At 51.3% G+C, this 27,612-nt stretch overlaps 1 long non-coding RNA gene across 1 annotated transcript in view; it reads right to left on the reverse strand.

Annotated features, from left to right (window-relative positions):
• The window catches only part of LOC138489818 (uncharacterized), a 295,315-nt gene that overhangs the window by 170,128 nt on the left and 97,575 nt on the right, over positions 1–27,612 (reverse strand). Inside the window, exon 2 of the long non-coding RNA XR_011274924.1 lies at positions 20,933–21,024. This is a non-coding gene — a long non-coding RNA (uncharacterized lncRNA). The remainder of the gene's footprint in view (positions 1–20,932; positions 21,025–27,612) is intronic.

A 27,612-nucleotide genomic window follows, 5' to 3' on the forward strand; every position in this document is an offset into this window, starting at 1 on the left:
GTGCGCAGGTAGTTTCACACGCGATAGGCCTTGGGCGAGCGGGGTACATGTATTTGGGGGGTACGCGGGGAGTTTCACATGTGATAGTCCTGGCGAGAGCAGGGTACGTGTATTTTGGGGGTGCGCAGGTAGTTTCACACGCGATAGGCCTTGGGCGAGCGGGGTACATGTATTTGGGGGGTACGCGGGGAGTTTCACATGTGATAGTCCTGGCGAGAGTGGGGTACGTGTATTTCGGAGGTGCGCGGGGAGTTTCACACGCAATAGGCCTTGGTCGAGTGGGGTACGTGTATTTGGGGGGTACGCAGGGAGTTTCGCACGTGATAGTCCTGGCGAGAGTGGGGTATGTGTATTTCGGGGGTGCGCTGGGAGTTTCACACGCGATAGGCCTTGGGCGGGCGGGGTACGTGTATTTGGGGGAACGGGGGGAGATTCACACACGATAGGCCTTGGGCGAGAGGGGTACGTGTATTTGGGGGGTACGTGGGGAGTTTCACACGTGATAGTCCTGGCGAGAGCGGGGTACGTGTATTTCGGGGCTGCGCAGGTAGTTTTACACGCGGTAGTCCTGGTGGGAGCCGGGCACGTGTATTTCGGGGGTGCACGGGGAGTTTCACACGCGATAGGCCTTGGGCGAGCGGGGTACGTGTACTTGAGGGGTGCGCAGGGACTTTTACATGCGATTTGGCATTGTGGGCCCTCCTGGGTGTGCCCTTTCCCCCGTCCCCATGCCCTGCAGGCAGCCCACACCACAGGGGACTACCCTACACCCCTGGCCATGCCCTGTAGGCAGCCCACACCACAGGGGACTACCCTACACCCCTGACCATGCCCTGTAGGCAGCCCACATGGCACCATGCACTTGTGAGCCCCGACTAATGTCCCCCACCCACCATTGACGGGCACCTGCCAGCAGGCCCCGACTCATGTCCCCTACCCATGACGGGCACCTGCCAGCAGGCCCCGACTCATGTCCCCCACCCACCCTCCCACCAATGACGGGCACCTGCCAGCAGGGCCCGAACATTGACGGGCACCTGCCAGCAGGCCCCGACTCATGTCCCCCACCCACCCACCATTGACGGGCACCTGCCAGCAGGCCCCGACTCATATCCGCCACCCACCCACCGTTGACGGGCACCTGCCAGCATGCCCCAACTCAAGTCCCTCACCCACCCACCATTGACGGGCACCTGCCAGCAGGCCCCGATACGTGGCCCACCAAACACCATGTTCTAACAATAGAGACCCGTGGCCTAATGCCTACACAAATCCCCCCTGGCCACCAGTACAAGCACGCAAGCATCCACTGCCCCCACTCCCAAATTACCCATGCCGTGAGAGCCTCAAAAGAACCACCATGGCCATACATAAACGTACAACAGAGCCACACAGTGGCAACACATGACTGAGGCAATGCTCATTGAGACATGCACACAACCAGTGAGAGTACACAACAACAATAATGAAGAAATATGATTTGTATTAAAATACATACTGAAAAAACATAAAGAAAAATCAACCTTGTAAATTAAGAAATGATTCAATCCAAAAAAAATTAAAAATCCTATGTAATACAAACATCCCCAAGAGGAAAAAAGGGAAGTGGTCCATTCCAACTGTCCAAATAAAGTACATAAGAAAATTAAAAGAAACCATTGATCCATGGGATGACAAAATAACCAAAGTATGTACAAGTCTGTGAAAGTCCGAAGGGTCCATGATGCCCAAACAAAATGAAACCTACCAAAAATCCTATAAAAATAACTATGTACATAAAGTGGAGCAAAGTCCATGGACTCCAAAATAAAGAAAAAACAAAGGAAACCTAACCCTAAAGAACTATGTACAAAGGCGGCGGGCAAGTCCAACGGTTCACTTGTTGATGTCCAGGGCCAGGGCATCGTCGAACTCCTCTTCAACGTCCTGGAGGCGGCCCTCCTCCCTGGCCCCGAGGTCTCGCAGGGATGCAGCCATGTCCTGCTCCAACTCCCTGCGAGTTGCCTCGAGGCACTCAGCCCGCCTCAACGCCCTGCGCATGGAGTTCTCCGCCCTGACCATAGTGAGCCGTGCCTCTTCCGCCCGCCGCCGCTCCGCATTTATTTGCCGGCCCAACCGCTGCCACACGGAAGACACTCCCAATCCAGGGTCCTCCTGCCCTCTGGCCGATGCCTGCCCCTGTGATGTTGATGGCCCCGAGCCATCATCGCTCCCACCTTGAGCCTGCTGCTGCCGTGCATGTGCACTGCCTGTCGATGCCTGCACGTCTTCCTCCTGCTGGGGTCCAGTTGTTGGGGTGGCCACCCCTGCTGGACCTCCGACTCCCGACTGTGGCAGGGCTGTGTCCTCCACCAGCCTGGCCGCTGGGTCAGGGGCAGCTCCACAGGGTTCTTAGGTGATACGTGGGCAGGAAGATGGCATGGAGGATGACTAGTGCATAGGGGGTTCAGTTGAGGAGGGGGTCGGTAGAAGGTCCAGCACACGGAGGAACCCAGCACTGGTGACCCGTCCTAGTAGGTCGACGAAGTCAACGAGGCATCCGAAAAAACGTGCATTGTCCACACGGGAACCCTGCACATCTTCCCGAATGCCACATTTACGCAACGCCACCCCAGCCAGGACAGGCTCAACCCGGTCCCGGATTGCATGTCCGCAGGGAGAGGAAGGCCAGTTGTTGTTTGCACATCCCCTCCCTGAAAACAGGTCTGGACGAAGGCATCCCTGCTGGTGCCGGATGATGCAGTCACAGGATCGGGGACAGGATTACACACAAGCACCTCTGTGGCTGCCTGTGCTGCCTCCTGTCCCTGCCCCTGGACTGCACCACTAGCACCAGTGGAATCCCCCCCTCCAGGCCCTGTGCGTGGGCCTTCCACGGCCTCCTCCTCAACCAAACCCCCCAACAACCTGGATGACTCTGTGCCGTCTTCCTCCAATAGGCCCCTGTGGCGTCTCAGCTGCCCCTTCTGCTGCCGAGGAGTCCACCTCCGACCTCCACCTCTTGGACCTACCCTCGGCAGCTGCGGCCGCAGGTGCAGCACCAGACTCCTCACTCCCCGAAGAGATGACAACCCGGGAGGGGAGCTGGGCCTTGCGTCTCCGGCTGGCGGTGGGATCCCTGCCGCTGTGCTCCACAGCACCGTCTCCGCCCTCTTCATCAGTTGATGCTGCAGACAGGGAGAGACAGAACACAGGCATCAGGGCACTGTACAATGGTCTGATACACACATGACAGTTGCACATGAGTGGCAGTTTCAAACTTCACAGATGGCATCACACTCCGCAACACACATATCATTTGAACCCACACACATGCGCAAATTAACAGGAATGATGCAGCAGGCAGCACCATCCATACACATGCAACAGCATGAGCATCCAAAGGTCAGCCTGACGTCACATGCAACACGGGGAGTGCCGAACACATGCACACACGGCACCAGACATACATGCATCTGTACATCTCCACCACCTGTCACAGTGAAATCATCGGCAACTATGTCACATCTGCCAATCAGCCTCCTACATGTCGGAGTCACATGCATCCATGGTGTATCACAGTGGCACACATGTCAAATACACACACACGCACATGTACACTGTGCACGTACATGAAGGTGGAACCAGCATCCATGTGTCACACCCCAACCATGCCATAGTACATACACAGAAATCTAAACATGTGTGCACCCACACATGCATTTGGCCCTCATGCATTTGAACACATACACCATTGATGTGCCTCACACATGACTGGACTCACATGCGGAAGGCTCATGTCCCTGTACATACACATCCATACATGGGCCTTTCAAGACATATGTACAACCTGCACACTCCTGGCACACCTCAACATGCACTGCGTCCAATCAGTACGCATGGACACTTACCGGTCGACTCCGGACGGGTCGGCATCTGAAGGACCTGGATGTCAGGAGTGGCACTCTATTAAGAGTGGCACAGGACACCCAGAAAGGGTTTGGGTGGTTGTGCCAAATAAAGTGGACAGATAAGAACACACACAGCGGAAAGGAAAGAGAACGAAGAGTAAGCAAGAGTAGCAAGGGAAAGGATACAGAATGAATACCCTCTTGGGGTGTATGCAGATATAGGAAAAGAGTATTCCACGAACCTTGGAAATACTCTAGCCTTCTGCACAGTTTGCTATAACAGAGGCCCACGCTGTTTGCTCATGACTTGGAACAGCAGCTCTGGGTGTCAGTAATGTAGAAACAGGACAAGGGAAGGGGCAGAGGTTGACTGATGGGAACCAACAGACAAGCTCTGTCCAAAAGGGTCTACAAACAGTACAAGAGAAGATACTACAGACAAATCCAGGAAAGGAGGTGATAGCAAACTAGCAGAAGGAAATGAAAGGAAAGTCGTGTAACAGGATAGGATAGCAGAGGACAGTAAGGAACAAGGTTGAGAGCTCAGAGGAGCAGGAAAGCAATGAGTAAGCCCACAGGAGTAGGACTGTAAGGTAGAACGCCCAGAGGAAAAGGGCTTAGGGCAGCAGAGTAAAGCAGACTGCACGGCAAGGATCCCGTAAGGGCCGGGAAGTAAGGAGTGAACCCTGAGGGACAGGGCCACTGAACGTAGAAGGTAGCAGAGGACTGTAGAGGGCTGCTAGGCCGAGAACCCAGCGGAAAAGGTAGGTAGTAGGCCGCAGAGCGTGATAAGCTGCAAGTAGGAAGGCCCAGAGGACAAGGGCTGTAGGTAGCCAAAGTGAGGTAGGCTGCAGAGCAGGGAGCCCCAGAGGACAAGGGCTAAGGCAGCCGGAGTGAGGCAGGCTGCAGAGCAGGGGGCCCAGAAGACAAGGGCTGAAGGCAGCCGGAGTGAGGCAGGCTGCAGGGCAGGGAGCCCAGAGGACAAGGGCGGAGGCTGGAAGGCAGCAGAGCGTGATCGGCTGCAATGTGGAGAGCCCGGCAGGGCAAGGGCGGAGGCTGGAAGGCAGCAGAGCGTGATCGGCTGCAATGTGGAGAGCCCGGCAGGGCAAGGGCGGAGGCTGGAAGGCAGCAGAGCGTAATCAGCTGCAGTGTGGAGAGCCCAGAGGAGCAGGGCTGTGAGGCAGGGAGCCTGGAAGGCTATGGCTGGAGGCAGCAGGGTGGAGCAAGCAACAAGGCAGGGTCCCAGCAGGAGTGAAGGTAAACAGCATACAAGATCCGTAGGAAGACGCAAAAGGTGGAGGAAGGACTCTCAGATGCAAGAGGCTGAGCCACTGCAGGCAGCAGCCTTTATACTGCCTAGCCCAGCACAGAGGCAGGCTAATTGGTTGCACCTGGCTAAGCACACCTGCAGGCAATCGGCCACCTCCCTTTCTGTTCCTGGGCTGGTGGAAGCAGGGCAAGTCTCTAGGGCTTCTGGGGGGTGTAGTTCCTTTGATAACCAATAGGAACAGCCAGGAATCGATGCTTGTAGCCAGGTGCATTATGGTATGCGTAGTTTGTTGGAAATAATAATAAAGCAGCAAAGTCTCGCAAATGGGAAATAAAGTTCCCAAAGTAAATATAGATGGATCCAAGAGTCTGTTGTAAATAAATGATAAACATATAGTCCAAATTGAGCGTAAATGGATGCGCCCATGGCGCAGGCATGACAGTATGCCCCTCTCCAGGCCCCTCTCCAGGCTCCCTGAAGACCGACCTATAGGAAGAATGTCTGTCACACCGTACAAGAGTCTTACTCCAAAAAGGCACATCATGAAGCACCAGAAACGGGTTGCAAGGTGAGAGTCTTGAATGACGGAGATAGTACCAAAGTTCTGAACTTTTGATGTAGAAATCAGAATAGACAAAGTCTTTGGAACATAGACCCCAACTGTGTGTGCATGAAGAGAGGAACTGCGAAAAACTGCTGCAGGCTCCATGATAGATTTTGCTTTGACGGGCAACAATATGGTGCAGGAAAGTGGAGCCATAGGTACAGCAGAGTTGGTAGCTTTAGGAAGGCTTTCCAAGACATCCGGAGCAGCAACGACAACGTTAGGATTAGCCGCAGAGAGTTCAGGAGTCACAGCGGCGGTTTTCCCATGATTAGTAGACAGTTCAGAGGTAATAGCAGCAGTGAGATCTTGAATGGCTGTAGAGAGTATCAAGGCTGTAGCAACTGGGTGTGTGGGTGTCATGAGAGAGCCAGCGGGCTGGAACGCACCTGAGACTGGTAGAGTATAGTCTGGCAGTCTTAGTGCTATAGATACACCAGCAGGAACAACTGGAGCAGTAGTCCTAACAGGAAAACCCTTCGCTGACTTTGCAACAGATTTTCATCCCTTCTCTTTCTTCTCTGTCATGAATGCCACGGGCACAGGTGCATCCTGTGACACATGTACTAAGTATTGCAACTCCCTTGTGGTTGTTTAGCAAAGTTGATTGGTCAATCTGCGGCCTATACCAACTGGCATAGGGCGCAGATTGAATGTAGCCTGCCAATCGGGTTGTAATGCCTGTGGAGCTGCCATTACGTGTGTATGTGTACACTTCCACATACATCAAAGCAAGCAGCATTGTAGCTGCTTGCTTTGCTGTATTGGATGCTGTTCATGTTCACAATACAGGTGTATGGGGAAAGGGGTGTTTTTAAATGCTTTCACAGTTACAAATGCAAGCAGCTTCTACATTGTGTAGTGCAACATTGCGACTACTCACTTATGTGTGTGTTAAATTGTTCATTTACACATGTGTCTTCCACAGCTTTTTTGTTGACTGACTAATATGTAGTTAATTGACGTTATTGCTGGTGAGATATCTGCATTGCACACGTTATGTTCAACTGGCATAATCCTGAAGGTGCACAGTTGTGCAGTATGTGTACGCCCAGGCCCACTTAGCTAATATGGTGGTGCCTGGCCGTGGAGATTTAACACAAGGAATGATGGAATTGGGCACATTCATAGCACAATGTGCTCAATCAGCCCCTGAGGGGTGTTGTGGAGGCTTCATGTCCTGCAGCTCGGACCGTACTGGGCGTTATGGTTTCTCATGCCTGGTTGCAGGCACTTGTTTTGCTTGGGACATTCACTATATCTGCATGGCCCATGCCGCCCGGTACGGGCCGAGCTGCAGATGGATGGAGCTATTTTGGTGATGATGATTTAGTGATGCATGTGTACATGCATATTACGTGTGTCATTGTGTGTTAGGATTTACTTGCAGCAGTGGTCAATTTGCAGTTCAGACATGCTTATGGTATGTGCCATCTCTTAGTTGCCATCTGTCTTTTCTGCCTGTGACATGTGCCTGACCGAGGTGGTGTCTGATGGAGTTGACTACTTTTTGTACTTGTGTAGGCTTTGCTATTCATACACATCCATTTCTGCTTTTGGGATGTCTTTGCATATCAAGGCCACTGGATGCATGCCAGGTTCTCATTTGTGTGTGACATGTCTGCTACATGTGTTGGCTGTCAATGTGATGTCTATGTGTGTGTGGATTATGTGCTTCTGATATGTGTACTCATGTTTGTTTTTCTCCCCTTTACAGATGATGACGCAATGGAGCCAGAGGATGGTGTTGTCATGCCAGGCACAGGGTTGCTATCAACCAGCAGCCCGGCACAAGTGGGTGTCGTGGGGTGGTAGATCATGAGAACCCACTTGTGTTCCAGACCATCGTGTCTAGGGCTGGCAATGAGTCTAGCCCGGATGATCACTCTGACGACAATGTTGAGTTGGATGTGCGTCGGGTCCATTCGTCAAGGGTGAGTAATTCTGATGTGGATGCTCCTCTGTCCGCGACACCTGCACTGAGGGGCCAGGCGGTGGTGGGACCTCCGCCTGTGGTGGATTGGGACGCAGGGTCACACTCCACACTAGTTGCTGATGTGCCTGGGGCATCACGTCGGCGGTGCCAACCCAACAAGAACGGCGGCAACTTGGGCCCCGCAGGTGTCAAGCCCAGTAACGCGGTGGCTGCGTGCCACCGCAGTATAATGAGTGGGAGCAAGCCATGGTTGCCAATTCCGAACAACAGGGGGCAGCAATTGATAATATCGCTCAGAGCATGGAGCGTGTGGCCCAATCCGTGCTCCCCCTGCTAGGCAGGTGGATCTCCAGCAGCGGGTGGCACAGTCCACGCCCCGCTCGCTCAGGCTGGCAATGGCGGCCTCATACAGGGCATACCGGGCTAAAATGGTGTCTCTGCATCAAGCAATTGCTGCTCACGCAGAGGCACACAGGGAGGCCCTGAGGGAAGACCATGCTCCCATCCGAGCTACTCTGGGTGTGCTCTTGATGACCCACAGGGTGTGGACAGAGGAGAGGTTGGAGCAGCTGGAGAATACCATCTCGTCTGAGCTACGTGCTTGCCGGGAGGTGTACCAGATGTCCAGCCAGGCCATGCAGGAAGAACTCTGTGTTACACGTGTTACCTTGCAAGAGGAAGCATGTGTATCACGAGAGGTTCTTCATGCTGACCTACGTGTCATCGCCGCACAGAACCAGGCTCACCCGGTCCCGCAGACTTGCTGCCGACGAGGGGCAAGCTGTACATAGGCGTGGTCAGGGTACTGTGCCACATCAACCTTTGAGCCAGAGGGCGAGGAGGACGACGAGTTATCTCCCACACAGGTCGGGCTGTGCAGGCGTTGAGCCCATTGAGTTTTTTTCTTATCTCAACATCATCGCATGTGGGTGTTGAGGTGCACCCTGTACCTCCCCCCTCCTGGGTGCCCCCCCTACTCCCTGGGTCGTATGTGGCCATTTTTGATTTTTATAGTTAGTTTAATTATTTAATATCATTTTTTATAGTTCGTTTAATTAGTAAATATTGTTTTTCATAGTTAGTTTAATTAGTTAACATAGTTTAAAATTGCTTGTCTATTGTGCATTCATGGGACGGTATGGTGCTTTGTGGCTTTTGGAAGCATCCACTGTCTGTTCCAGCTGGGCCCATTCAAGCTTGTCTCGTGTATGTGTTTGCAGCTTGGGGTCCTGACTCACATATGCCACTCCTGCTTCCCCTATCCATGGGCTTGAAAGGATGGTTCGGTGTTACAACAATTTACACAAGGGCATTGGACTTTCGTCATACTGTCTGCTGCTGTACTACTTGTGTAGACACCCCTAGTGGGGATAATGTAGTTTTTCTCCACGGCATGTCTGCAATCAATTTTGGTGAGTCCATAATTGATATGTCCATTTATTGATGTTGATTGTGATGTGTGTTCCTTTCTTGCCTGTATATGTGCTTCATGCTGTAGACAGTAGCCTAGACCCTTTGGCTGTCAAAGTCACACTGATGGTGGGAGGAGGTTAGATGTACGTCTCAAACATGGCCCAGTGACAACCAGCATGAAGACACACACACAGGGACGTTTCCACCCTTATTAATAGCTTTTATGCACTTTCTGCAGGAAAATGAGCCTCCAGACTACCTTTCCCAGCAGACATGGGGCCAGGAACGACAGAAACCTGGCCACGTTGGGTGGTGCACACGTGTCCATGCGTGCGCAAGCCGAAGCACAGGGCTTGTGCTCAGACGTCTGACAGAAGCAGACGTGTTTCCCGGAGCTCCAGGCAAGTTGAGCAGCACGAGGGGCCACACCCCAGCCGACCTTCCTCCAGGCCCCTTGCACATGCATGCTAAGTAGCGCCAGTGCTGGGGAGCTTGGCCAGGCATTGGGGAAGTAGCGCACAGTACAGCTAAGCCGCGTTGAGGAACAAATGCCAAGTAGCTTTACAAGTTGTCAGGGGCACACGCAGGGGGCATCACCCATATCCTCAAGTCCCGCCTGCCCCATAGAAGCTGAGTTATTAGCGCAGTAGCGTTCCCGTCCAGAAACTGATACAGCGCACTGGGGCACCCAGCGACGCACAGACTTGAGTGCAGTGCATATCATTTGCATATGCAAATTTCCACATGCACTACCTATTGAAATCTGCGGCTGGCAGAACACGACTTGTACTGAAGTCGCAGCTCGCCAAACGCGTCTAGCAGTTTACCCAAGGACCATTCTATCATGTGTGATTCTTAACACATTGGTCTTCCATTTACCATGGGACTACGTGCGGCTGGCTTACTGCATTGACAGTGTATGAACCATCACGGGGGCAAGCAAAAGTATGAGAACAAAGCAGCAGACAAGAGTGTTTGTTTGTGGAGAAGTCACTTAGTTTGAGGCATGAATGGTGTTGTGTATGTGCTGAAAACACACACAGATTAGTAACTCACGCTCTCTTTGCAGCATTGAACTGCTCCTGTTACCGGACCTGAGAGTGCGCAGGCAGGAGGCCAGCACTCACCCCAGAGATAAGTCTCTCTTTGGCTTGCATTTGACCCATTTTGTACAATATGCATGAAGAACATGGTTTCTCTGATTGAGTATGTGTTATTGTCAATAGTTGTATTTAGTATTTTGTCTGATTTCCCTTGGCCATCCAACTCCCCTCTCTTTCCGGTTATCCTGAATACCAATGCCTATCCAAACAACGGATCCCTGACCCTCTTTTCCCGCCAGGGTCTCGGAGGCCTGTGTAAGTTTTGCCTTGCAGGCGCCCAGACTGCGGAGGGTTTGGTTGGTTCGTGCCACTCCTGCACCTGTACACCGGAGCTGTGACACTACCCATCAGTTGTTTCATCCTCATTGTATATTGTGTACTGAAAATGCTACCCATCCTGTTGAACCATTGTTGAACTGTGCTACCTTGTCTGTTCTATCATTCTGCTTGGACATGTGCTTGGACATTTTCTGCAACTTCAAGTCATCTACTGGAGACTCTTCCAGGGTTGTTGTCTGGCTACAGGCTTTTCCCTGGCTTGGGGATTTGGCTCCTTGGAGTTCTCTGCAGTTTGGTATTTTTACCAGTCAAGGTGGACTCTGAGGGGGCTGGTCCCTATTTACACGCAAGGTAGAACATGGGAACCAAGGGGTAGGTGTATCCTGAAGCCAGGTAGGCTAGAAGGAAGAAGGCTACAGACCCCAGACACCGTTATTCAGAAGGTCATGGTGAGGTGCACATGAGGGAGGGCCTTCTGTTGTTGGACAGTAAGCTTGGCCTACAGTGTTTGGCCACTCTCTGACATTGTCATTGTGGGGAACTATGTACATGATGTGTTCTGCTGGTCAATGCCAGTTCCTGTGTTGTGTTTACTTTTCAGGTGTCAGGGGATTGTTGTGGTTTGACATGCTGTGGTGTACACATGGGCAATGTTCACATGTGATGTGTACAGGACACTGAGGGTCACTTGATTTCACATGCATATATTGAGTGCATGTCCCTACTGACACACACTTACACAATGCTCCACCACACGTACAACCACCCTTCCATGCCCACACATGCACACAGATACCCTTCTCTAGCACGCTGTGTCCCTGCAGCGCATGATCAATTACCATTTGGGGATCGTGTACATGCGTCAATAGGTTATTTTTGTTGCTTCTCCTTTTTATGTGATGCTCAAGGTGTATCCTCAACACAATGGCTGCTCACTGTGCTGTGTGCTGACCAGTGTGTTGCAGGAGACACACGCAGCACACGAGTTAGGGATTAGCGGATTTGGCTTGGCCAATGTGCATGAGAACAGGCATTCAGTCTTTTGCTGATGATACCACTGGTGGCAAGCATTTGAGTATGACTTTGTGTGTGTGGGAGGTTGTTGCTCAGTCATTTCATCTGATTCCATGTCAGGTGTGATTGTCTCGGGCATATTTCCATTTATCACATGTCACTTCGTATCTAATTGGTCATGTGTTGGGCTTTTGCTGTTGCATGCCATGTCATGGTGTGGCAGACAAGGGTGATGTGGGTTGGGAGGGTTTGGGTGACATACCAGTGATTGTCATGTCCTGTTTTGCAGGGGGTGGTGTGATACACACCTTGCATGTGTTCCTTTTGGTCACAAAGGATTGGTTATGTTTAAGTAGCGAGGGATGCACACAATATAGCACTTCTGTGGCAACATTCTCAGGGTGGTGAGGTTGTGACAGTTGACTGTCTCTTTGTCATCATCGATTGTCACCTGGTATGTGCCAGGCCTGTGTGCACTCCGCAGGGGTGGGAGTTTAGGTGAAAAATGTGGCCACAAGCTGGGTCCGGGCTGCCTCGCCACGTGCCCTTTCCCCTCCCATGGGCAGCGCCTGTGTCTGTGGTTGGGGATGTTGGGGCACCACCATGTCCACCGATACGCACCGCCGTGTTGCAACATTGTGCAGGACACATGCTGCCACAATGATCCTCCACACTACTGGGGGTGCATATAGTAGCTGGCCGCCAGAGCGGTCAAGGGAGCGGAAGCGTGACTTGAGCACTCCGAATGTGCGCTCCACTATGCCCCTGGTTGCTATATGGGCAGCGTTGTATCTTACCTGGGGTGGTGTGGTGGGGTTCCGTATTGGCGTCATCATGTGGTTGCTCAGAGGGTAGCCACTGTCCCCTGGGCAGGTTATGATGGTTGTCATTAGTTGGGTTTGTGTATTTGTCTGTGTGTGACATGCATGCATGTGGACAGACATTTGTACTCACCAATGAGCCATGTGTCGCCATGCTTCAAAGCTTCCAGGTTCCGGCTCAGGGCAGACATTCTGTAAATGAAACTGTCATGGGTAGACCCAGGACAGTTTGCATAGACAGAGGTGATGATTCCATGGGCATCGCATACAACCTGTACGTTGATGGAATGCCAGTGCTTGCGGTTTCAATAGATGTGCTCAGTGGCCCTAGGTGGACTTAGGGCCACATGGGTGCAATCTATGGCACCAAGCACTTTGGGGAAGTGTGCCACCCTGTAAAAGTCCTGGACCATGGCCTGCCTTTTTGCAGGTGTTCTGGGCATGTATATGTGCCTGCGGACTGAGGGGCACAAAGTAATGATTGCCAACACTTGGTGTAGACAGCATGACTGTGTGGCCTGTGAGACACCCCCAACTATGGCAGTAGTCCGCTGAAATGACCCAGTGGCCAAAAAATGCAGGACATTGAGCACCTTCTCCAGGGGGCTCAGTGCTTGGGAGCACAGGGTGGGTGATGTAAGGTCATCTTCCCACTCCCTGACCAGGTCTAGGATGATATGAGGTGGAAACCTACACCTGCCATAGACCTGTTCATCAGGCATCCCAAAAAGGCTGGTCCGGGGCAAAAAAATGTGGGCCCTGGCTAATCTCCTCCTCCTGCGGTGTCCCACGATCAGTGCAGCGACAAATGGGGCATTCATCGTAGCTGTATATACATATTTGCTGTTTGCATGCACTTTTATACTGTGCGCAGGGACGCTTCCGCCTGCCTTCGTGTGGCAGACGTGTTGACGCCTATGCGCGTCTTTTGCCGTGCGCGTGTTTCCCGTATTCGATTCCATGAATATGTGTTGTTCGCGTGCGTGTGGGCGTTCTGTGTATTTCCCTGCAGTACTTCCCCAGTTACGCCTTCTTTTTCATATGTTGTTCCCCATTCCGCGTGTTCCGCCCCCTGTTCCGCCCCCTTTTTGGTGTGCGCGCTAACATTGTGCGCTTTCGCTGTGCGCGTCGCGCACAGCGTTCGGGATGTTGCAATGACGTGTGTGCCCGTGTGCGCCACGCACGGATTTGGCGCACATCCCAGGGAAAACACGCGCAGGCCCTTCCATGAATCGCACGCGTGGGCGTGCGCTTGCTTTTTCACGCTTGCGCCACCTTGCGCCACAATTTTCGGCACACATTTGTTCCATGAATCTGCCCTGTCAAGTCTTGATTAATACATGATTTGTTCATTTTGTATACATTTTGTATCATGCTAAATACATTTTGATACTTATTTTTGAAATAACGTCCTCTGGACAATTTTTCAGTATACTTTGGCTTGGTAATACCCTGGTCCAGAGCGTAGGGTTGCCCTGCGTCTTTCAGTTACTCTTATCGAGGCAGGAGGAAGAGGAGGGACCTCAGGGAGGAAGAGGCATCAGTTAAGAATAAAGTACGGTTTGACACATGACGTAAGATCATACAAAACAAGGAAGATAAAAATGAGCGATCAAATGTATCGACAGAAATAGAACGAGAGATTAAGAGATGTGAAGGAGAGAAAGATAAAGCTAATGAGGTAACGCTGGTGCAGAATGAATGGATAGGAGGACAGATATTACTCAAGCTAGATGGGAAAAGCATAGAGGAAGTAAGGCAAAGAGAAGATCAGGACGAACAGGCTAGAAAAGACAGGGAACAAGAAACGCAAGAAAATAAATTGAAGGAAGATGAGCATATGAGAAAGAGTAAGGAGTGACGATAACAGATGTATTAGGAGGAGCAAGAGAAAGAACAAGAACGGACAGAGGAGCAAAGGAAGTATGACAACAGGCAAAGAGCAATAGAAGATAGGGACAGACGAGAAACGAAGAGAGAAGAGGGGGAAGCGCAGAAATGAAGGGACAAAAGAGTACAAAGACAAAGAGAAGAGGAAGAAATGAGAGCAGAAGCAAGGAGAGAAGAACAAAGGCAAGAGGAGGAGAGAATTAGAAGGGAGGCGAGAAAGCAAAGAGAATTAGATGAAGAATTAGAACGTAAATGGAGACAGCTGGAGCTTGATATTAACCTCATTCAAAAGGAGCTAATGTGGCCAAGTTCAGCAATACAATGGGACAGAATGGAAGAGTTCCTCTGGTTAAAAGGAGCAACATCAGGGCATCTAGAGTAGCACTATAGGAAGAGAACTTTGAAATAGGAAGTATTGGAGACAGAATCGATATGGCCTATCAAGAATTAAAGGAAAGTAGCAAATCGGGAAGCCGAGGGAAGGGAGATCAATCCCTAGTATTTCAATTACGAGACGAAGGAGAAAATCTGTTCAGCCTGGAACACAGAGCCTTATCCTTAAGCAGACTGAACTTAGATAAGGGTGAAGGGGATGAGAGTCACACTAGTTGGGGACTTGACATGTCAGACGAGGCGAGAGAATCCTTCAGTGGGGAAGAGGGAGGAGGTGCATGTGCCCCTGAGGGAAGGCTGCCTGCAGGCGGACAAGGAAGTAAGATGGTCCGATCTAGAGCAGCCTAAGGAAAGGACGCCAGGTTCCATAGCATATCCAGAGCGTCCCAGAGAACGATCATATAGTGAGAAAGGAGAATCACTGCCATATGTGAGCAGGTTAAGGTTGCTACCAGCGAAGAGACCGTCAGGGACCATTGTCCCTGCCATGGATAGGCAGATGATGGGAGCCGATTGCAAACTCCCAAGTTTGACATCGGGTGCGGGAAAATGGATTTATTAATTGGACAAAATGACAGGAGGAAATACATTGGCCATATGGGACATTAAGGGTCTCTTGGCAGCCATTCTTGGGGAAAGAGCTGATGACATATTGAGGAGAGCAGGCTATTCAAGTGTGACAGCACAGAACACAGCACATGATGGAGAGCCATTTAATAATTGCATAGCAGATGTTTGGAGGGCTCTCAGGGTATAGTATCCTGAAACGTCAGATATGGGTGCAATGATCACACATAAGATGAAGGAAGATGAAGACTCTATTGCTTACATTCAGGACAATCAAGAGCGTTGGACTCTTGAAACGAGGGAGCCATGAGAAATGATTGTGGCATTATTTTACCCCATTTTATGTCAGGGGTTGCCAGAGCAAGTACAGAGGCAAATGAAGAAGCAAGTGGGGATGGAAGCGAAGCCATGGGCTGAAATACAGTTGACAATAGTGCATCACTGTCAGCTATTACAGGAGATAAACAAGAAGAAAGATGAGGCGAGTAAAATTGAGGAAGCTAAATTAGTTCAGTAGAAATTGTCAACGTATGCCATAGAAGGGGCGGTATTTACAAGTGGAGAAGGGTTAGGAATACAGCAAGCAGTAGGTACATCGCAGGCAAATAATAAGCGCCCGATGGACCAAGGACGGAATGAGTTTTAAAATGCACAGAATGAGAATCAGAATGTGCAGGAGGATTCAACCAAGGGGGACTTGTCAGATGGGCTCCTCCTATATGTTGGATTTGTGGGATGACAGGACACATTGCCAGTTGTTGGTGGGAGCCAAGGGAGTATACAGAATGGACAATTCTCAAGAGGGGGGACAGCTTATTCTCCACCATATAGCACACAAGCTAGGGATGGGTTTGCCCAAGATCAGACAGTGTATCAGACACAAGCACTGTGAATGCAACAGACACAGCAGCCACAGCAAGTGCAAATGAATCCACCGCAAGGGCAGTCGCAACACACCTCCATGCAGACTCAACAGTATGCAAACACGGGACAATTACTGACACCCAGAATAGGAGGTGCCACTGTGGTGGGAGGGAATCCTTTTACAGGTACAGGGGTATGCATATACCCACAATAGGGCAGACCACAGGGCGACTTGATGTGTTCAGTACTATTAGTGACACCAGACCCCCAAGGGGAACCAAGGGTTGATGTGACGATAGGAGGCAAATCTTTTCTTTTTTAGTAGACACTGTGGCTACTTGTTCATGTATACGAGAGGGAAAATATCCAATGTCACGAATTGCCATGAATGCTCAAGGGTTCTCTGGAGTTACGAGTCGAGTTCCTTTTACTGATGAATTACCAGTCTGTATAGGAGAGTGTGACATGTCTGGTCCATTAATGTATTTATGACAGATACCGGTTAACATTTTGGGAAGAGATTTGGTGAAAAAACTTAACATGATGATTTCTTTTACTGACGAAGGGATAGTGTGTTCCGCTCCTGGAATACACTGCATGAATGTGGGCAAAATTATACTGGCATTCACAGTAAAAGTGACTCTGCGATGTGTACCAGTAGAGCCAGAGGTTTTTCTTTATGGGATGAGCATTCTATTGACATGGCTACCTGGCTTAGTGGGAAAGACTATGAGGATACCTGATTAATTCATGTTTAGGTCACAGATACCTGTGGATGAAGAGCAGGGACAGACTATCCCTCTAGAATTAGAAACAGCCATAGTGCGAAGGCAAATGTCGATGCTTGAAGGAACAGATAATGAGGGTAGACCATGGTGAACAGTAATAACTCTTGATGAAGGGTGCAAGTTGACTGACATTACTGATGATGATATGTTTAGAGATGATCCAACAGACGATGAAGTAGTGTTCTTTATGAGCATCACATACTGGATAAAAATAGAGAAGAGGGAAATCCCACAATGAATGGCAATAATGTGGCAGCATCCAGCATTTTTTGATGAAGATTTGGAGAAGATGCCCAGCGTCTTATGGACCAGAGGCCCTTATGAGGTAAGACTATTGAAGGGAATAGAAGAGGTCAAAATAAAGCTGAAACCAGAGGCGATTTGACCTCGAGCAAAACAGTACCCCATGTCTCAAGAGGCCGATGAGGGTATATTCAAGACCATCTCAGCACTGATGAAACGAGGTATTCTGGTGCCATCAGAATCACCATGCAATACCGAGATGTATCTTGTAAAAAAAATCAAAGGGAGGGTCGGGGGATTTATACAAGATATGAGACTGATTAACCAGATTGTAGAGGCAGAGTTTCCTTTAGTTTTTAACCCGGCGACTATACTATGTAGCATCCCATTGGAAGCACGATATTTTACGGTGATTGATTTGAAAAATGCATTTTTCTCAATCCTGTTGCACAGGGATTCACAAGACTTGACTTAATTTATGTTTCGCCAGACTCATCTGAAACATACTCATTTGACTCAAGGGTACTATGAGTCTCCATCGATACTTAACAGGGTCCAACAGATGGACTTAGCCAATATTGATTTGAAAAGTGGTGTGATACAGTACGTAGATGACATTTTAATTTGTAGCACTATAGAAGATGAGTGCAGGCTGTACTCAGTTCAGTTGATGACTATTCTAGCAGACAAGGGATACAAGGTACACAAGGAGAAGCTACAGTATTGTCAAGAAGAGGTGTTATACATAGGGCAGTTGATTTCACATGAGGGAAAAAAGGTGATACCTGAAAGTGCTCAGGCGAAAACTGCAAAACCACACACAGTGAAACAGATGCAACAATCTTTGGGGCTATGCAATAATGTTAGATCCTGGGTGTTTGATTATGGTTCGTACCCAAGACCCCTTTTGCAGGCTTTAAAGAAAGCACAGGTGAATGGTGTTACAATAGAATGGACAGAGGAAATGGAGGAAGGATTTGAGGAGTTGAAGAAAGCAATTTGCACAGCTCCTGTTATGGGAATCCCCAATTATGCTGAGGAGTTTTTCTTATTCTCGCACATGAATGGGACAGTCATGACAGCAGTTCTTACACAGAGGACTACATTGGGGTACAAACCTCTAGCGCAGTGGTCTTCAAACTTTTTGAACCCAAGCCCCCCCTAAGAAAAATTTCTCTGGCCCAGGCCCCCCCTATAAACATGGACTCCAAAATTGTACTTGGTTGCGAACGGTTATTGCGCGCTGGAGTAGAATGGTGCCCCTAATGAAGGAGTGAATGCCAAACACCATGTTGTTTCAAAATCATTGCTTGCAATGATTCAAATCAGATTAGAGAACAAATATTTCTGGACAAAGCATTCCCATTTTGCTACAATACAGAGGACTCGACTAAAAATAGTGTTGGATATTTATTTCACAAAAACAAAAACACGCAATATTGCTGTCCTGTAGTAACCTTTGCTATGCAAGTGCTGTAACAATATGTTTCTCAAGTACAACAACGTACTTTCAATGCTGTCACTTACAAGTTGGACAGTGGCATACTGGAGAACTAGTGTGAAGGGTGGGCCTGCCTTTCACCAGCCAGCCTGTCAATATTGGGTTCAATTTTTCCAATAGCCAACCGCAGGCTTTCTTCCACCTCCAGCTTTGACCGATATTTTGTCTTAGGGCTGCAAGTGCAGAGAACCCAATTTCGCACAGGTAAGAGGTGCTGAAAGGTAACAGTACATTGACTGCACATTTTGATAAAGTTGGAAACACTGCAGACACATGTTGCCAAAATGCACCCAAAGACAATTTTCTGAATTGGCTCTCTAGTAGGTGGTCACTTTGGAGCTCCATTAGTCCCTCCTGGAGTTGTATTCGGAGATGGGCTCCTACGTCAGCTAGGAAAGGCTGAACCACCCAGTCATTCATGTTGCAATTGTCGTCAGGAAAGTACTTTTCGAGACTGGTTCTGAGAGCATTTAAATGGTTTACAATTACTTCAGAAACACATGAAAGATCATACTCCGTCTCCTCAAGAGCATCTTCTAATAATGGGAACGCATCGGCTATGCCAATATCAACCCTCCTCCTCCAAAGCTCCAGCTTCTTCTTGAATGCCGATATTTTTGCATTCATGACAAATGATGTGGTTTCTGTGCCTTGCAGGGAGAGGTTTAGAAAATTTAGCTTTTCAAAGATGTCGCCAAGGTAAGCCAACAGTATAAGCCAGCGTGGATCACACAGAGGCTCTGCTTTTGTCTGGTCTAACTCCAGGAGAAAGTGTCTCACTTCGTTTCTGAGTTCATAGATGCGATTTAAAACCTTTCCCCTGGATAGCCACCTGACCTCTGTGTGAAACAGCAAAGCATCATGATCAGCTCCCATTTCTGCACATAAGGTGGCAAACAGACGGGCCGTTGTGGGGTGCATCTTAATAAATTTTACGATCTTTACAACAGAAGTCAAAACCTGTTTCAGTTCATGCCCCATATTGCGCACAGCCAAAGCTTCTCGGTGTATCATGCAGCGTGTCCACACAATATGTGGAGCTACTGCCAATACCTTTGCTTTTAGCCCAGCTCTAGCACCACACATTGAAGGAGCACCATCCGTGCAAATACCAACACACGCCTCCCACTTTAGGTAGTGGGAACTCAGGAAGTTGTTTAAAATTTCAAAGAGTTCAGGTACAGTTGCTCTGCCCTTAATTTGCTTACAAAACCAGAAGTCCTCCAACATCTCCTTTCCATGGCAGTACCTCACATAGGCAATCAAGTGAGCTTCTTTAGATATATCAGTGGCCTCATCCAACTGTAGGGCGAAGTGGCTGTCTTTCAAGTGCGATATCAATTCTGTACTGATATCAGAGGACAGGCAGCAATACGGCGGCAAATTGTTGTGTCTGACATAGGGATACTTTTGAATTTCTCTGCTGCACTTTCACCAAGCATTACCCGGTTGACAGCGAGAATGGTTGGGAGAATCACTTTCTCAGCATTTGTAAAAGGCTTCTTGTTTTTGCCAAGAAAGTATGCAATGTGGTAAGATGCTTCCAAAGCATTTGCAGGTACAGATGCCACACTTTTAACAGTCTCCTTTTGCTTTTTCATGCCTTGCAGCTGCCGTACAAAGAAATCCCTGGTCTTTTTTGCTAAATCGGCATGTTTGGTTTCCAAATGCCGCCTTAATTTTGTTGGCTTCAGGCTGTCATTTGCTAATGTAGCACCACAAATCACACATTGCGGCTTCACTTCCCCAGCGACTGTGATGCATGTGAACCCAAAGTCCAAATAAGAGTGATCATATTTCCGTGTTTTTGCATTTCTTTTGTCTGTTCCCACCTCTCCTTCCGCTTTACGTTTCAGATCCCTACCATCTTTGGGCACTAGAAAACGATCCATCGAGAAAAGGAGCCTGAACCTGTCGAAACATTGCAAACGGTTTTAAAAAAGTAAAAATGCACCCCAAAAAAAGCATAAACATGGCAAACACCACATGCAAAGAGTTAAACTGAGCCATGTGAAAAGGTTGGGGTTGGTGGGAAACACCCCATGCAAAAAGGGGTGGGGAAAAAAGGACAGGAGATTTTAAAAAAGCAAAAATTCAGCAAAAAAAGGTCTGAAAAGCTTGGGAGTGGGGGAGGGAAGCCCCACAAAAAAATGGGTCAGAAACACTGGTTGGATTAAAATACATTGGTACAAACCTCAGAAGAATTACTATTCAGATCATGCAGGCCTAGCTCTAATTTCTTTTTGCAGTCTGGCCCTGGAGTAGGTTGCAGGTGCAACCTTGCATAGGGTGGATATAAAACATCAGCATATTTATTCATCCAATGGCACACAGGGAAAATAAATCCTTTCCTTACCTGCGTGACTGGGGCAAGTGCTTCACTGGGTTTTTCTTGCCGGAACACAGGTGGTTTGGTTGATAGATAGACTGACGCTTGGAGCAATGCTGCTGCAATGAAAACAGAACAGTTAGTCAAGGTTGCATGGAGCAATGCTGCTGCAATGAAAACAGAACAGTTAGTCAAGGTTACATGGAGCAATGCTGCTGCAATGAAAACAGAACAGTTAGTCAAGGTTACATGGAGCAATGCTGCTGCAATGAAAACAGAACAGTTACACAAGGATATATGGGTCTTCCTGAGACTTCAAATTAGGATTAGATGAGCAGGAGCTAAACCCAGCTCTTGGGTAAAATGCATCAGAGATGGGTACAGCCCCAGAAATAGATAGGATTGAAATCCCTGATTCAAATACATGACCTGCATGGCACTGCCACCCCTGTCCCCCAGACGCCCTTCCTACCTACTCTCAAACGGCACTGGCACCTACCAGGGAAATACGAAGATCGGAAGACGGGCAGGAAAGATCCGTCAAAGTATAGGAAGGCGAAGGTCTTCTGGCCCGAGTGCTGCAGGTCTGGGGGGAGGACAGAAGGTGGTAGAGCAGAGGTGGGGAGGCATCACTGTTAAAGACAGGCTTTCAACATGCAAACACAACACCGGCAGATCCGAGGCGTGACTAGTAAACAGTATATGTTGGTATCAAGACAGTGAAGGTGCTTCTGTGTTAAGCAGACCTAGCACTGTGCTGCTTCCATTGACAGCTGTGCAGAGAGGGGCAATGGCCAGTTGGGAATAGCATTGCAGCTCAGAGCAATACATGAAAAGGTCCCTGTGTATAGCGTAGGCTCGTGCCATCGACATATTAAAAATTAAATGGCTGTCACATACAACACGTAACCGAGGCAGAGGCAAGGGTAACACAGGCAGAGGCGAGGTTAATACAGGCAGAGGCGAGAGCAGAGCAGTTTCAGCCCCCCGCTTGCCTCCATGGGCGTAATTTTAGAGGGGACAGGGGTGTTTGTCCCCCCCCAACTTTCATGGCACACCATTTTATCCCCATTCATTTAGCTGGGGAACCTTTTCAGCAGATGTCATGTCCCCCCCAACATTTTCAGCAAAGGTACTCCACTGCTTGCCTCCTCTTCTCCATGCCCCCTAATGTGGGGGTCGCAGAGGCAGAGGGGCGCAGGAAGGACCGTTGCTGTATTAATAACGCAGCTCCCCCATGGCAGATTGCTGGATTCCAGCAATCTGCCATGGGGGAGCTGCGTTATTAATACAGCACCGGCAGAGCAGTTTTGGTCCCCCGCTCGCCTCCTCTCCTCCATGCCCCCTAGTGTGGGTGACGCAGGGAGAGAGGGGCGAAGGGGGGACCGGTACTGTATTAATAACGCGGCTCCCCGTGGCAGATTGCTGGAGCCCAGCAATCTGCCACGGGGGAGCTGCGTTATTAATACAGCACCAGCATAGCAGTTTTGGTCCCCCGCTCGCCTCCTCTCCTCCATGCCCCCTAATGTGAGGGACGCAGGGGGGAGAGGGGCGAAGGGGGGACCGGTACTGTATTAATAACGCGGCTCCCCTGTGGCAGATTGCCATGGGGGAGCCGCGTTGTAAATAAAGGGGTCACTTACCACTCACGGGCGGCGGCAGCAGGAGCAAGGAACACAGGACACCACAACGCAGCCTGGACGCGCGATCCAAATGCAAGAAAGCGCGCGTCCAGGCTGCGTTTATTTCCTGTTTCATGGTCACGCCCCCAGCACATCGCACTGGCTGAGCATGTGCATGGGAGCCAGTGGCTCCCCATTGCACATGCTCAGTTCAGTGCAGCAGGGGAAAAAAAAAAAAGAAAAAAAAGGGGGGCGCGCCCCACAGATTGAAGACCTCTGCAGTCTAGCGTATTACAGTGGGATTTTGGATCCAGTTATGAAAGGACACTTTCATTGCAAACAGTCATTGGCATCCACCGCATTCGCAATTGAGAAATCTCCAAGTATTGTAATGGGCTGTTCTATGACTCTTTTTGCGGAACATGCTTTGTTTGCAATTTTAGAGAAACCCAAGGGTACATTGACATCCCAGAGAGCTTCTGCTTATGATGTAATGATTTTGAATCCAACGATTAAAATTGTCAGATGTAAAATAGTGAATTCGCCCACATATGTAGCTGAGCCAGTGGCAGAGAGTGATCATGTGCATGACTGTGCAAATTATGTTGAATTTGATGATGATATACCGCACGTAAAAGAGAATGCATTGTCCGGAGGGGAATTTCTTTTTATTAATGGTTCTTCGAGAATTGATCAGACAAGTGAAGAAAGACATTCTGGCCCAGCTGTAGCAAGGTATAAATCAAATGGGGAAGTTGAAGTTGAAGTGAGAATAAGGCTACCATCTCACTTTTCAGCACAAGCAGCAGAATTAGTGGTGCTCATTGTTGCGCTCAAGAAACACGAATGGCGGGAAGTGGCGGTGTACAGTGACTCCGCCTATGTAACGTCAACCGTACATGCAGGGCTTGCATGTTGGAAAAGGAGGGGCTACCTCAGAGTGAATGGCACTCCAGTGGTGCAGCAGACATCCCTATTGGACAGGCTTATTAAGGCATTAAAGCTCCCAGCAGCCATAGCGACAGTTAAATGCACAGCACATACTAAACAAACAGACTTTATCTCTTGCGGGAACAAAGCCACAGACGTGGGAGCCAAAAGGGTTGCATGTTTTTCAGATATATCGAGTTTTGATACTCCAAGTATAAGAAAGGGAGTAACCACGACTATGGTAATGCGAGAAGGGTTTAATCATTTACCAAAGACCCAATTAATGGAGATTCAAGGAAGTGCACCGCAGGAAGAGCAGGAATTATGGGGTGTTCTTTATCCCTCACAGAGGCATTATGGTGACAGGATAGCATTGGAAAGCCAGTGATGCCAGTACCATTGTTAAAGATTGCGCTAGAACAGCTACATTACCCCGCGCATGTGACTAGGGAGAGTCTTGCTGCAAGAATTGCGGAAGACTGGTTAGCTCCAAATCTGTTATAACACATTGCATTCTATGTAGTGAATTGCATCGTGTGTCCGAAATTTACAGCTGGGCATACACTGAGAACGATTAGAGGAGTAATTCCTCGACCGAATGGTCATTTTCAGCATTTGCATATTGATTATGTTGATATGCTGCAGGTGTGTAATGGATACAGGGATCTGATAATGGTGGTGTGTCCCTTCTCTAGGTGGATTGAGGCAGGTCCGTGTACACACCCTGAGGCCACTTGGGCAGTGAGGTTTTTAGTACATTAACAGGCCGATTCATGGAATAATTAGCGCGGCGCAAGTGGCCAAAAACGTGCGATTCGCAGTGGAATAGCGAAAATCGCAGTGCAAGTGCGAAAATCGCACGAAAAGCAGCGTACATCGATTCATGGAAGGCCGTGCGCGAGAAAACCATCGGATGTGCGCTAAAAAAGTGAGCGGCGCACGTTGGCGCACAGGCCATCTAACGGCGTGCGCCAGGTCACAGCGAAAATCGCACAGGCCACAGCGAAAATCGCACATAGCGCAGCGCACACAACAAAAGTAGGCGGAACACGGGGCGTAACACTCGGAATGGGGAACAACTTGCCAAAATGTGGGCGTCACGGGGGAAGTACAGGGTGCAAGTGCGCGGAACGCCCACACGCTTGCCTACAACCCGTATTCATGGAATCGAATAGGGCAAAAAAGCGCACAGTCAATCCAGCGCACAGGCACAAACACGACCGCCACAAGAAAGCAGGCGGTAGCATCTCTGCGCCTGTAATAAATGTGCGCCAAAAGGTGCGCCAACAAATAGCACCTATATACAGCCATGATGAATGTCCTATACTGTGGCCCTCCAGGACAAATGACGTGCAAAGGGGTACCCACAAACACGGACACCCGCTGACTGAAAAATAACGTGTGCGTGTATTCCGGGGTGCGTGGGAAGTCTCACACGCGATTTGGCAGGATACGTGGATTTCAGGGGTGCGCGGGAAGTTCCACACGCGATTTGGCCTGGTACGTGCGCGGGAATTTCCACACGCGATTTGTCTGGGTACGTGGATCTCAGGGGTGCGCGGGATGTCTCACACACGATTTGGCAGGGTACATGGATTTCAGGGGTGTGCGGGAAGTTCCAGACGCGATTTGGCCGGGTACGTGCGCGGGAATTTCCACACGCGATTTGTCTGGGTATGTGGATCTCAGGGGTGCGCGGGAAGTCTCACACGCGATTTGGCAGGGTACGTGGATTTCGGGGGTGCGCGGGAAGTTCCACACGCGATTTGGCCGGGTACGTGCGCGGGAATTTCCACACGCGATTTGTCTGGGTACGTGGATCTCAGGGGTGCGCGGGAAGTCTCACACGCGACTTGGCTGGGTACGTGGATTTCAGGGGTGCGCGGGAAGTCCCACACGCGATTTGGCCGGGTACGTGCGCGGGAATTTCCACACGCGATTTGTCTGGGTACGTGGATCTCAGGGGTGCGCGGGAAGTCTCACACGCGATTTGGCAGGGTATGTGGATTTCAGGGGTGCGCGGGAAGTCCCACACGCGATTTGGCAGGGTACGTGCGTGTGAATTTCCACACGCGATTTGGCTGGGTACGTGTATGACAGGGGTACGCGGGAAATTCTACACACGATTTGGCTGTGTGCTCCCAGGTATTCCCTGTACACCCTCCACGGCCCCTGCAGGCAGCCGACACCACAGGGGACTACCCTGCACACCTGCTCATGTCACCCAGCATCCCCACCCCCCAGCAGTGCAGGGCACCCTCCACCAGGCCCCCACTCATGTCTCCCACCACCCCCACCCCCCAGCATCCAGGGGCAGCCTCCACCAGGCCCCCACTCATGTCTCCCACCGCCCCCACCCCCCAGCAGTGCAGGGGCAGCCTCCACCAGGCCCCCACTCATGTCTCCCACCACCCCCACCCCCCAGCAGTGCAGGGGCAGCCTCCACCAGGCCCCCACTCATGTCTCCCACCACCCCCACCCCCCAGCAGTGCAGGGGCAGCCTCCACCAGGCCCCCACTCATGTCTCCCACCACCCCCACCCCCCAGCATCCAGGGGCAGCCTCCACCAGGCCCCCACTCATCTCCCCCTGCACCCCCACCCCCAGCAGTGCAGGGGCACCCTCCACCAGGCCCCCACTCATGTCTCCCACCACCCCCACCCCCCAGCCACCAGGGGCAGCCTCCACCAGGCCCCCACTCATGTCTCCCACCACCCCCACCCCCCAGCAGTGCAGGGGCAACCTCCACCAGGCCCCCACTCATGTCCCCTTGCACCCCCACCCCCCAGCATCCAGGGGCACGCTCCACCAGGCCCCCACTCATGTCTCCCACCACCCCCACCCCCCAGCCACCAGGGGCAGCCTCCACCAGGCCCCCATTCATGTCTCCCACCACCCCCACCCCCCAGCCACCAGGGGCAGCCTCCACCAGGCCCCCACTCATGTCTCCCACCACCCCCACCCCCCAGCAGTGCAGGGGCAGCCTCCACCAGGCCCCCACTCATATCTCCCACCACCCCCACCCCCCAGCATCCGGGGGCAGCCTCCACCAGGCCCCCACTCATGTCTCCCACCACCCCCACCCCCCAGCAGTTCAGGCGTAGCCTCCACCAGGCCCCCACTCATGTCTCCCACCACCCCCACCCCCCAGCATCCAAGGGCAGCCTCCACCAGGCCCCCACTCATGTCTCCCACCACCCCCACCCCCCAGCCACCAGGGGCAGCCTCCACCAGGCCCCCACTCATGTCTCCCACCACCCCCACCCCCCAGCCACCAGGGGCAGCCTCCACCAGGCCCCCACTCATGTCTCCCACCACCCCCACTCCCCAGCAGTGCAGGGGCAGCCTCCACCAGGCCCCCACTCATGTCTCCCACCGCCCCCACCCCCCAGCATCCAGGGGTAGCCTCCACCAGGCCCCCACTCATGTCTCCCACCACCCCCACCCCCCAGCAGTGCAGGGGCACCCTCCACCAGGCCCCCACTCATGTCTCCCACCACCCCCACCCCACAGCAGTGCAGGGGCAGCCTCCACCAGGCCCCCACTCATGTCCCCTTGCACCCCCACCCCCCAGCATCCAGGGGCACCCTCCACCAGGCCCACACTCATGTCTCCCACCACCCCCACCCCCCAGCCACCAGGGGCAGCCTCCACCAGGCCCCCACTCATGTCTCCCACCACCCCCACCCCCCAGCCACCAGGGGCAGCCTCCACCAGGCCCCCACTCATGTCTCCCACCACCCCCACCCCCCAGCCACCAGGGGCAGCCTCCACCAGGCCCCCACTCATGTCTCCCACCACCCCCACCCCCCAGCAGTGCAGGGGCAGCCTCCACCAGGCCCCCACTCATGTCTCCCACCACCCCCACCCCCCAGCATCCAGGGGCACCCTCCACCAGGCCCCCACTCATGTCTCCCACCACCCCCACCCCCCAGCATCCAGGGGCAGCCTCCACCAGGCCCCCACTCATGTCTCCCACCCACCCCCACCCCCCAGCAGTGTGGGGCACCCTCCACCAGGCTCCCACCCATGTCTACCACCACCCCCACCCACCAGCCACCATGGGCAGCCCCCACCAGGCCCCCACTCATGTCCAACTCATGTCTCCCACCACCCCCACCCCGCAGCAGTGCAGGGGCACCCTCCACCAGGCCCC

Source organism: Ambystoma mexicanum, chromosome 9 (genome assembly GCF_040938575.1).
Source record: "Ambystoma mexicanum isolate Mex_15411 chromosome 9, UKY_AmexF1_1, whole genome shotgun sequence".
NCBI lineage: Eukaryota > Metazoa > Chordata > Amphibia > Caudata > Ambystomatidae > Ambystoma > Ambystoma mexicanum.